Here is a 12,881-nt window from a genome sequence, read left to right as displayed (position 1 = left end):
CAGTCATAGGTTAGTCAGATCCGTTGGGCGTCTGGTGTTTCAGTTGTAGATGAGAAACCTATCCACCGCAGAACGAGTGCTGGCCTTTAGGTTTTTAACGTGAGCAGTAGCGATACACTATCACACGCCGGTACGATGCTCATCTAGATAAAAAGGGACAGGGGCGGTGATTGAACCCAAGATACCTTGGTTCTTTTCGGCATCACGAGCTTTCGCTCCAGGTGTTCCAAGCTGCTGTGCGCTATCCTACCCGGTGAACTATTTTTGTTTCTTTATTGCTGGCCACCGACCATCCCCTTGCCGTAGCGACGTGATAACTTTAATGCAAAAATACATTTTTATTCAAGTGAGATTTGGCGAGCGAACGTTGTGCCCCTTGGCCTAGCACCAGTGGGAGCTAGAAGTAACATATTTTTGGCGGGCCTAGTTGGTTCATGTATCGAAAAATACATAAGCAGCAGTAATCAGCTCGCGATGATAAATGGAGAGATTAAGCATGACGATCCAAAAAGTTATTTCTTTCTCCAATAATGAAACTGATTGCAGGCTTATGCAATCGTGACCTTTCTTTTTAACGAAGTAAGCATTAACGGGTTTTCTTTCGCTAACTTTCTGTGCTTTTGCAAGAACGCGTGTCTTTGGCAAATCAGGGTAGCTACTGCACTTATTACAATGCAGTGGCAGATGGCCGCCTAATTTTTTTTTTTTTTTTTTTATGGACAAAAAGTGTTTCCGTTCCCTCAGGTTGAAACATCGCCCAGTCTCGCAAAAAATACATTCTCCCGCAAGAAAGCGGTACTTGATAAATATCACCTGAAGCGCACTCCGTGTATCGATTGCTGTGCCCCTTTTTGCATTCTGGTCTGCTCGCTTTTGGCTTCATCACAGGGCACACTTTATTGAGTGTACAAGGCGCCCGAAAAGGCGAGCTAGACACTGTATCTGGCCGCCACTTTTTTTTTTAGGTTTGGGGCAGGCCATGATGACACAAAATTGCTTGTACAAGCAATTTTTCTTTGCGCCTCTGCTCTTTGGAACCGGTTTCTAGCCCCTGTAGAAGGAGCTCACACACAGCAGAAACTAAGTGTTGGGAGTACCCTGCAGCAGCAAGGCGCTCGCACTGACCGCGGAAACGGGCCGCCATTTTATGTACACAGGTTTTTCTAAGGCTGGGGTACAGCTAATCATAATGATGGCTCTCTTAACAAGCTTTGAGTAGGCACTGTCCTAGGGCAACAGACCATTTTTAGTCCTGGGATGGTATGACCAGCAGATGTGGTGGTCAGTCAACGTTAGTTTTAGGTTTAAAAACTGGAGGGTACTTTTTACGGCCACTTAATGGGTACAATTAAGGCCATCGGATGCTGAAATGAAGATGGATAGAATGCTCAAAACAGTATTGGCAATAAAATAGGAACCCGAGACATTTCCCATATCATCCCCGATATCTAAAAACGCGAAGTGCATGCTGATCGCAAAGGCGTTGTAAGCGCCTGTCGAAAAAAGACAGATCTATATCACGAAGCACGGGGCCAACCGCGTTCCCAATACAAATGCCGGTCTTTTGAACATGGAAACTCTCCACGTGCGAAATCACGGTAGAATTCAAGTAAAATCGCAGCAATTCAAGAAAACTTTCGGTGCCGGCACCAGTTGCATTCAGGAAACTAATTTCACCGAACTCCTCGATGCTCTTTTTGAAGCCAGTGAACAAGCCCTCGTTTGGCATGAAATAAAAAAAAAATGATCCTCAATGTCCACCGAGAAAGCAGTCCTTGCAGGCAGGAAACCACACTCTAACTCGCGAACCACCTCACTGGAACTTCGAACCACCTTACTGGAACTTCCAACAAGGGACTTCCAACCAGTGCCCCCTCAAAGCTTGTTAAGATCTCCATCATTATGCCTAGCTCTACCTCAGCGTAAAAAAGTTCCCGTTCCCATAAAATGGCGACCAGTTTCAGAGGCCAGTGTGACAGCGTTACTGCTGCAGAGTAGGTCTTTGCTGTAGGTCTCAGCAGCAGAGACACTAGTTCTCTGCTGAATGTGAGCGCCTTCTACAGAGGCTAAAAAGAGGTTCCAAAGAGACGAGCAAAATAAAAAAATGCATGGGTGCGTAATTCCGTACCATCGGGGCCTGTTCCTTAACTTTAAAAAAATTGGCGACGAGATACGGTGTTTCGCTCGTCTTTTCAGCGCCCTGTAAGCTAAGTAAAATGTGCCCTTTGATGAAGACAAAAACGAGCACACAAGAATGCAAAAATGAGCACAGCAATCATTACACGGAATGCGCTTCAGGTGTTATTTATGAAATACCGCTTTTTGCGGGAGACTATATTGGCGAGACTATTTGATGTTTGCACCTGAAGGCCCGGGAACACTTTTTGTCGATAAAGAACAACTCAGACGGCATCTGCCACTGCATTGCAATAAGTGAGGTTGCTACCCTGATTTTTAAAAAAACACTCGTCTTAACAAAAAAAAAAAAAAAAAATTACGGCCTAAAACGAAAAAAACAAACAAAAAGGTCACGATTGGACAAGCATGGAATCAGTTTGACTATCAGAGAAAGAAAACGTGTTTGGATGGATGTGTTTCATCTCTCCTTTTATTTTCGCCAGCTGATTACTGCTACTTATACTGCTGTGCTTTGCGCCAAATAAATAGTTGGAGATTGCGCTCCGTGTGTCGTAGCTGTTTCTGCCTCTGTCCTTGTCATTAGTGCATTTTTTTTTTATTTTCCTAGAAGCTAGTAGAGTTGACTAAATTGGCTGGTTGACGAATTCTTCCGCCGCGAACCACCTGCCCGTGCTTATAAACGTCACATGTTGACGTTCCCTCGTCTAAGTCAGTGGATTCTTTATATCGTCGCAACAGCAAGATAGAAAGGGCATCGTGGCGGCGTTTCAAAAAGATGCGGTGGCCCCTGCTATAAAGATGGACCCTGAACTTGAACGTCGGCTATTGTTCCCAATAAAATACTGCCTATTGCTGATTGATCAACGAATTGAGATACCGCTGCTTATTGTTTTTGAAGTCAATAAACGTCATACAGTTTATTCTTGCCTTGCGTGGCTGTTTGTTTGTTGCATGGCTGTTTGTTTGTCACAGGGTTACACAGTGGGTGGTAATGAAATTCGACTATGCCGACAGTGGTGGGCACTATAAGTTAGAAAGTTATAACAGACGCTTGCGTATAGAGGTTCACCTCACCACAATTTTCATCAGCAGTCAATCGAAGCGCCATCTTTCTTGCACCTTGCGGCTGCTGTCTAAACAGCGGTTGTGGAGACTCGCCGCAGCGTGCTAAAAGGTTTGCTTTCAAATCAGCTTGTGACGAAACGAGGCGAGCAGTGTACATCTGCCTATATAAAAAAAATCGGCAAAGAATGATGGATGCTGCACAAGTGGCTCAGATAATGTCAGGCACCACGACAGTGAAAATATAGTTGTTGTGTAAATTTAGAAATTAAAGGGCACTTTACTTGCATATACAGGTTGTTTCACGAAAGGTGGACAACTTCGATATTGCGAAAACTACGCGTCGCAACAAACAAAAGCTTATGTCGTTTTGGTCCTAGGCCAGGGGCCTGTTTAAGAAAATTATTAAAGTTCGGGATAATTAGATTGTTAATTATTTTTGCGTAACTAACTTTTTTATATTGTGTTTAAGGGCATGGTTTCAATTAGAAAATTGCTGAGCATCATCAAAATACACTATATCAACAAATTGCAGAAGAATAGAAGGCACGCGAAGCATTTTACGGCTTTCTGAAAAACCGCACAAATTCGACGGGTTTTTAAGTTTCGGTTTGCTATCGGAGCGCATCTCGGCCGCAACGGCACCGCGCCCCGTGGAGGTATAGTGCAACCAACCTCTGCTGCTCCGTCATCGCGGGACGCAGCAGAGGCTGGTCGCACTATTTCTCCACGGGGCGCGGTGCCGCCGGGGCCGAGATGCGCTCCGTCAGTCGCGATCGGTCGAGCGGTCGAGCTGAAGGCGCTTTGCGCCTCTGGCTTTGACCAGTATGATCGGGAAAAGACATCAATTCACTTCGTTTAAATGCATTTTCTTTAAAACGTCGCAGGCGAATATAAGGGACAACATATATATAAACCACTCACGGGCACATCGGCACACTAGTTTGTGGAGAGACCCCGGAAAATAGATACACTCGCGAGATTTCTCCAAATGATCGCGAGCACATCCACGAAAAGGCAAACAGCGCGCAGAAAACGGGGACTAGAGGAAGCGCAAACAGGACAGCGCTTGTCCTGTCTGCACTTCCTCTAGTCCCCGTTTTCTGCGCGCTGTTTGCCTTTTCGTCAGTATGAACCAACTAACCCACATCGCCACCCTTATTCAGTTCACATCCACGGTTCGGGAGCACAAGACTTCACCACCAACGAAATCACACCACCACCTGTCAACAATGTCAAACCTCGGAGGGGCCCATCCCCGGTGCGGCGTCTGCTTTCGAAGCGATTTGCGCTGCTTTCCCCCAATGCTGCCCTTTCGTAAAACTTTCGCCGCGTCTTCAAAGGTGGGGCTACCGTTCATACCGGGTTTCAAGAACCTGCTTCGTCGAACAACTTCAATCAAGCAGGAAACATCACCCACGGTACAGTGTACTAGATCCACGGCTATTTTTATGGCAGCCTACCGCCACCGCGCTGTCCGCCATATTATTATGAAGGCAAGAGATAATATAACTCTACCAAAAAGATGGCCGACCGCGGCCGTATTCCCGTTCATAGGCGGAGCTGGTCAAACGCGATCCAGCAAAAGGACATACAGATCAGTGGCACTGACGCAGCAGTTAAAGAATGCAAGAGTAAAAAAAGCTTATTTAATGATATGAGTAGGAAGAATGTAAATCACGTTGTGGTTGATCCAGTAAAACACCGTAATTATATTTAAACAAATATACGCTAAAATTCTACATAAACTAAGAACTTCCATCCCCCGTAAAGGAATATATAAAATAATAAAACAAATTTACACGCAGGAAATTAGAGCAAATTATTAGTAGAGAAGTGAAAAAGGGGGCTTAGCGGGCAGGAGTCGACGTTTCGGCAGTGCCACTTTCATCGTTTTACTTGTTCACCTACTTCGTGCTTTACTTTCTTCCTGCTCGTATTATCAAATAAACCTTTTTCCATCTTTTAACTGCTGCGTCTGTGCACTCTCCTTCGTACTCGTATGACCTCCGCATCGTTTTGTGTTTGACCTTTATTTTTAAAACTTTGTTTTCCGATATGCCCTGAAGGTTCCCCCAGACAAGGAAATGCTAGTCAACAGCTTGGAAACGTTTTGGTATGAGTCCTTATTGTTTCGTCAAAACAGGTTTCGTGAAAACACCTTTTGTTGACACCTTTTTATCGACGCATATTTCGTCGATACTGTGGCGTTTCATGGACATACACCCCTGCGACATTTCATCAACAACATATCTAATTTTAGAAACTGTAGCTTAATGAAGCTTGTTTACATAAATATCGCCCCCCCCCCTCTCCTTCCCCTCTCTCCACCCGTAAACAAGGAAGACAGAAGAAAATTATAACGAAAACAGCAAGTTTGTGTTCGGCTAAATGTTGCCAGATGTGTGGATGTAACGAACGTAGCAAGCCTTTCGACGCAACAAACTGTGGATGAAACTTCACAATATCGACAAAACTATCTGTCAATGAAAGGCCGTTCCAAATAGGATGCGTTATCTGCGGCCACAACATCTCTTGTACCGGAAGTGAAGGTCTTCTTCCTGTTGCGACCAATTTGTGCCTGCCATTTTTCATTTTGCCTGAGGGAAAGTTTTTTCCATCTGCAACCTTGATCCAGGGATGGGCAAAATACATCCAAATATGTATCGAAATACAAATACAAAATACTTTGTCAAAAATGTATCTAATTACAAATCTAATTACATTTCCAAAAAAGCATTTAATTACAAGATACAAATACAACCAAATGCATTTGGTCTCCTCCAAATACTTTTCGAAATACATTCCTCAAAATTTGCGTTAGCGACTTCAAGGCACTTGCAACGGGTTTCTGGGTATCTCATTTTAATTTTGCATAGCACACTCGGGAGTTAGTGTGCGAGGCTCTAGTAGCGTAATAGAAATATAATCACAAAAAAATGTAATCAGCTTGGACGTAATAGGTGAAAAAAGTACAGAGGTTCAAGCAGTTTTTTTTGTCGATTACATTTTGGTATACACCAACAAAGAACTGAGACGACCAAGACGCGCAGCACTAGCTAGAGAATTTTTTATTGTTGCAACTCGCACCAGTAACGAAGGTCTGGACGACCCGCGCATTTAAAATGTTCTCGGCGAAAATATGGATGGAAATCGGGCCGGAAAGCATCACAAGTTGTCACGGGCATTTGTTTAGCCAGTCTGCCTGTGAACGTCGATTTCGTCACTATTCTTGACCTGGACTAGCACCGTAATCTCAAAGTCACTAAACGCTTCTGCTTGATTAAGAGACACTGCATTTGGTACAGAACGTAGTTTTCTTCCTGCTCTGGACAGTGCCTTTAAAATAAGGCCGGAGGAGAAAAAGAAAAAAGCCCCATGGCCGAATAAAGGATGGAGACTATATCTTACAACCACATGCATAAAAACAAGATGTATTTTCGCCCACAAAATTGTATTTAATTACAATTGTATTTGAAATACCCACGTTTTAGTATTTAAATACACACGCGAAATACATTACCCAATGTGTAATTAGATACAACTGCAAAATACACAAAGTATTTGAAATACGTATTTCAAATAATTGTATTTGAAATACTGCCCATCCCTGCCTTGATCAGACGCTTATGGTGAATTGTGCTTGCAGATTTGGAGCGTGCCAAAAGTGCCCCTTTTGGAGCGCACATCTTTCGCTCGCAGATACGGCTCAATTTGGTCATCCGCTCGTAGATTTGTGCAGGGGGCAGCCCCCTGGAGCGCTTCGAACCCCGCCGAAGTGGCTTCACAGAAATCAACGGAGCTTGCCGGAGGTTGACAGAATCACTTTAGGTTATTCTATCGCTCGGTGGGATGTATCACTGGGTCGCGGTCAACACGGGCCCTAGTGATGCACATCGCAGTCCACCACTGTTGCAGAGCTGCCACTCCGGAATCGGAATGATTCCGAAATTATTTCACATTTTCGCGTCTCCGGGATGGGATGGGAATGGAATTAGGTGTATTTTGCTCGGAATGAAGTGTAAATGGAATGGGCTTGGTTCTTATGCGAGCTGCGTCGATTATCATCCCGGGCCTGCAGGCCGATGGCGCAATCCGCTAGCGAATGGTAAGTGGCTCTTGAAACAGCATTATTGCACTGGAGGTGGCCTGGCGGCTTGATTTCTCACTCACTTATCCTCCTTCAAGGATGAAAATGGCGCGCTCTGCCTCTCAGTGAAGCAACCAAAACTGAATAGTTGTAGACAACCAAGGTGTTGTTCCTGGCTCCGCGAGACTCGGCAAAGTGGCAGTGGCGTAGGCAGGGTGGAGGCTAATAGGGCTCCAGCCCCCCACCACTGTTCCCAAAATCCAGCCGGCCCTATAATATACACATGCATTTTGACCCCTCCCGCCGGAGCCAATCCATCGCTCGGAGGGTGTCCCGTGTCCTTCCGGTTGGGTGAAGAGACGCAGGCAACGCGAAATCACGAGACAAGCTGTGAACCATGATTTGGCTCGTGTTGTTCGCAGCGTCCGTCGCAGTCAAACGGAATATATCTGACTATGCCGAAAGTCTTAAAGGCCGGCCCGCAAGCAGAGAGAAGGAACCCGACCCTCACTTTCCTTCTCGCCACTGTGAAAGGAGGAAATCGCCTCTCGTTTCCTCCTCGCGATTTTCCCGATTGTTTTTTTGTTTTTTTTGCCGGCTGTTTTTTTTTGTTTTTGTTTTTGTTTTTTTGACAAGTTTGGGGTGGAGGAAGTGAAAGCTTCAAGGATTTGAAAAGATTATCCAGAAGCCAGCCGGCACACCTGCGACAAGGAGCTGAACCAACCGAGTAACTGTTTTGAGCAAGCTTGGCACTTGCTCTTCCCAACGAGTTGCATTGGCTCTTTTTTAGCATTGGTTTGGAGGACGAATCTTGCCGTTGTGAGAGCACAAATACCTCGTTCTGCTCAAAGAAGTAGTCATTGAAGTGTCAATTTTAATATAAATATCTGATTTGGCATCTTTCGTTCTTTAGGCGGATTCATGGCGACAACGGGAAGTACGAGCGGCGTTTTCTGTATATCAGGGATGGCGCTCCATAGACCAGTGGTTCTGAATCATTATGGTTCGTAAACCGGCAGAGGTGATGGAGGATTCCATCCGTCACCTGGGTCTAGCACTTTTGGTGTAGAGCGTTTTGCTGTAGGGCATTTCGGTGCGGACTTTTTGGTGCACAGACATTTCAGTGTACGGACTTTTTGCTGCAAGGACCTTTTCGGTGCCCGGATATTTCGGTGCACGGACATTTTGATGCATGGACATTCGACGCTATGGTTTGCTCGCCGGCATCTCTTTTCCAACGTACGCAGACACGCTTCACATCGTGTTGGCGCGTTGAGCTGATAGAGATAGTCTCCTCTATAAGGTTTTGGCTTTATTATTGGTCCTGCGTGTAGGAAAGGACCCAAACAGCAAGACGTTTGAAGTTGTTTGTGTATTCAGAACAATTTTGAATATCTTCAAATGCGCCTCCTCCGCGTAATCACATAGCTCCGATTGTTAATAATAAATTGTTATGACGTCGCACGACAAAACAACAATGTAATTATTACTTGTAACTCGTTAGGGAATAAAGTAGACGTGTGCGGGTACAAAAAAAGTGTAATCAAATCAAATATCGATTTGAATCAAGTAAACAAGCCGAATTTGGTGAATGCTAAATCTATTTTATTTGGTGTCAAATGTTTGCTCATTCTCGTAAAAAAAAAAAAAAAAAGCAGTGACCACAGATAATACACAGCGTATGATCTGTGGTCAACGTCTCCTTCCATGCCGTAATGATGTCGCCGGACGTAAAGAACTGCCTTACAGTCGTGCTTATACAGGGCGATTTTTTTTTAACGACTAGACATTGTTATAAAAAAGACGTCAGAGTTACGCAATTGCGGTTTGTGCCTTATCTGTAGTCATCAAAAACACCAAATCATTCATTTTTAAAGAGATTCAGTGGACGTGAAGTAGTTCACGGCGTCCTAAAAAGCCGAATTTGGATGCGAATCGTGGTACCGCAATCTTTTCGGTCGCCGCGCTCCTCGCCCCCTTCTACAGTGGCGTTATCACAGCGATGCGCATGATTTGTCGCTTTGGCTTCATGGCGTTAGGCTGTGCCACGCGGAGATGGAGGCCGCATAAAATCAGAATTATATTTTCGCGCCCAAATTAAAAGGACGCCGTATCAGGACGCCGTATAATAGTGTACGCGCGTTACATCTTTTTTAAGAATGGACGGTTAGGTGGCTTTGGATTATAACCAACAACTTTCTAAATACGCGATGCCGTTTTCTTTTCTAATTAAAATGTTAATTAGCGAATTTTAGGCAATCGGTCGGTTTTAGTTGCGTTCTTTCTTGAACCTAATCCTCGCCTGGCCGTATAGCTCACCTACACAAACCGCAATGGCGCTAATTTTCACTGGACAATTTGGTGGCTGTCGATTTTGCCAAGCACCTTTATAAATCAACAATCCCGTTTTCTTTTGTAATCAAAGAGTTCATTAACAAATGTTACGTAATCAGTCGGTTTTCGTTGCGTTCATTCTTGAACCCAATCTTCACCTGGACGTATAGCTCACATCCACAAAACGTTAATTTTCACGTTTTTTTCTGATAGCTAGTAGGTGAAAAAAAAAAAACACAAAAAAACAAAGTTGTATATAAAACAGAGGGCAGTTCTTTCTGATATAAATAAAGCCTGGGGCACGCGTCTTGCATGCATCTCTTTTTTTTTTTTTTTTTTTGCGGCCTATAAAACAAATTTCGGGACATTCGAAATTTAGTTTATGATGGGGCGGGCGCTTTATCACGGGGTATTTTGTGATGTTTCATAAGCTTTATTACTAGTCAGAAGGAAGCCACGCGAGCCGTATCACGTTGCAAACAGCTAATTCGGGTGTTTCTCAAGGAGCTCTAAAGTTTTCCAATTGACATTTCGGTTCTTAATACATTTAAAAAAAGTTTGCTAATTAGTCCTAAACATTTAATTTATTAGGCATAATTAAAATACTGCAACTCTCGCAAGACGTCTGCCCAAAATATAAAGTTGGTTTCATTGGCGTAAAGTGGCTGCGCTCTAATTTCGCGTTACAGAGATTTGTAAGCGTCTTTCATTTTTATGCTTGGTCTTTAAATATTCGTGAAAAGCATTCGCCACCTTATCCGTCAAGCCGCGTAAGCGGACAGCGCGGCCTCCTCGGCAAGTTGTTCCCTCATCGAAGACGACAATGAATAAAAGGTACGATCAAAATCTTAATGCCTGAAGAAAGCGCAAGTTCAAAAAAAAAATTCTAAGAGTGTCAGTTGATTTTATTTCTACTATATTCAAATTTCAACACTCGTCGCAGGCGGCATGAAAGGAAGCACTGCACTCTTGGCGCAAACCAGTGTCCAGTCAACAGTTTTACACTCAAACACACATCACCACCCGACCTGTTTGAAAAATAAATAATTTCCAGTACTTTTGGTAGAAAAGGCGAATTATCTACTGAGCGTGATATTTGTGGACCCAAAAGTCCTGTAGCCGACATCGGTAGTTCATAGCTTCAGGAAGGCAAAGAACGACGGATGCATTATTTCTCGCGGAAGTACTGTTTTGACGTTGAATTCCACATAAAATTGTATTTGCACAAAATGGGTGGCACGATACCGAACACCGAACGTGCTTGATTACTTTTCCTTTAGAGACAACATAATCAGGCATAACCTACAGATATTGCAGAATTTATTTTAATCGGCGTACAGCGCGAAAGACAAGTATGGACATAAAGAACACAATAGAGCTCTGCATTTCTACTGCATTTCTTTTTGTACTTGTGGACATTTAGTCCGTATGACTATATTAAAAAAATTACAAATCGTTTAAGCCTACCCGTTTTTATAGTTTTTTTTTTTTTTGCATAGATTAATAAGGAATTATGGCGAATCCCGGCTGGGTTCGGGTAAAGATCTCGCACGTGTTCAAGGACACATTTCGGCAGGATTTCCCGCTTGGTGACGACGTTGAGCTGGCCGCTGTTCCGCTTCTTTTCTAACCAGGCCGGGCAACGACAGACGCCTAAATTAGCCAAGCAGCCCCAAAACTTGCGGTAGTACACCTTCCCAACTCCTGGGTTTTTTTGGAGATGGTCGCTGGCCTTCGCCCACCCTGACAGAGCCCCGAACAATTATGGTGCAAGGGCTGCAGAGGCTATCTGCGCATTCCATTTCTTAATAAGCGAACAAATGGGAACCTAAGAGAATGAAAACTTTGTAATACTTGCTGTGTTTTAATAAATGGCATAATATGCTACTATTGCTAGTTGCACTATTTTACGCGAAGAAAATTGTGATTTTGCGGTTCAATCTCTGTGTTTCCCGTTCTCTTTGCTGATACGCAAGATATTTGGCGGTTGTCGAGTTTTCAGTTACATTTGTTGACAGAAACAAAATGCACGTTTGGCCACGAAGAAATTTTTTTCAAAGGCTGAAGATAGATGAAATATACTATAAACCGTTTCTCTTTTTATGGAAGTTTTTTTTTTTACTCTTCTTAGTAGCTTCAACGAGGTGGCCGTCACTCTAGAAAACACCTGTAGTACGAACCTATATATTATGCCCCAGAAATGGTCAGATTGTGTCCCTTTGACTGCAATATCTTTGACTTGTATTTACTCATAAATATTACTTTGAAAAAAAAAAAATAGTGATACAATCACTCTTCAGTGTGCCGTTGTTAGAACGACCAATTTTCTACTCTCTGGCTAGAGCTCAAAGTTCAGATACAAATACCCACCCTTTTTCCTTCTGCTGTGATGTTCAAGTTCCGTTCACTCGAGATAAATATGCGGTGTTGTAGCGTATGTGGCCGCATGCGGAAGTATCTGAATGTAAATGAACTCGTTGTTGGGCTAGTTGGTGTTGACTATCTGCAGCTGCAGAAAAATAGTAAAAAAAAGGAGAAAAGCGAGCCAGCCCGAACCCTTCCGAGCTCATATCCAGCCTGCCTAACTAATCCCTGATCTTCGGGATTGAAGCAGAGAACCTTGAAGGGTTACAGAGATTTTGTCGGGGGGCCGGTAAGCCCATTAGCACTCGTGCGAGAAGGCCGGAAAAAACGAGGAGGAAAATGGAGGAGGAAAAGGGAGGAGGAAAAGGGAGGAGGAAAAAAAAGAAAAGAGGGGGAATCTTCTGCCACGCTGAAGAAAATTTTGAGCGCCCGCCTTTAAGATATATTTTTGTAGGTATGTGTGTGTGTGTGTGCGCTCGTGCGCGTGTATGTTTGCTTTTGTTGCTGCGACTGAATATTCCTCAAGGGACCTGAAAGCAAACATAAACATCAAAACAAAAACAACAAAGGCGAACGTTGTCGGCGCGTTTGCTCCGATGTGACAAAATCTGGAGGCGCCAATAGGTGAAACCTCTGACGATACCGCGACTTGTGCGACACTGCGGCACCGGTCGCCAGTTACCCAGTGCCTTGGACGCTGCTTGAAGATTTTTCAGTTTTGTGTGTGTTCGTTTTCCAGAAACATCAAGCCGCCCGTTGTAGTTTTGTCCTTTTTTGTTTGTTTTGTATTAATCGTTTTTCAATCGGCGTTCGCTGTCGTCTCCTCTTCAACCTTTTCAACTCAGTCGTTCGCGCAAGTCATTTGGGCGTGCGGCGTGGGTAGTTTTGCCCT

Source organism: Ixodes scapularis, unplaced genomic scaffold (assembly GCF_016920785.2).
Source record: "Ixodes scapularis isolate PalLabHiFi unplaced genomic scaffold, ASM1692078v2 PGA_scaffold11__112_contigs__length_91849675, whole genome shotgun sequence".
Classification (NCBI taxonomy): domain Eukaryota; kingdom Metazoa; phylum Arthropoda; class Arachnida; order Ixodida; family Ixodidae; genus Ixodes; species Ixodes scapularis.
Note: the sequence above shows the minus strand (reverse complement) of the source record.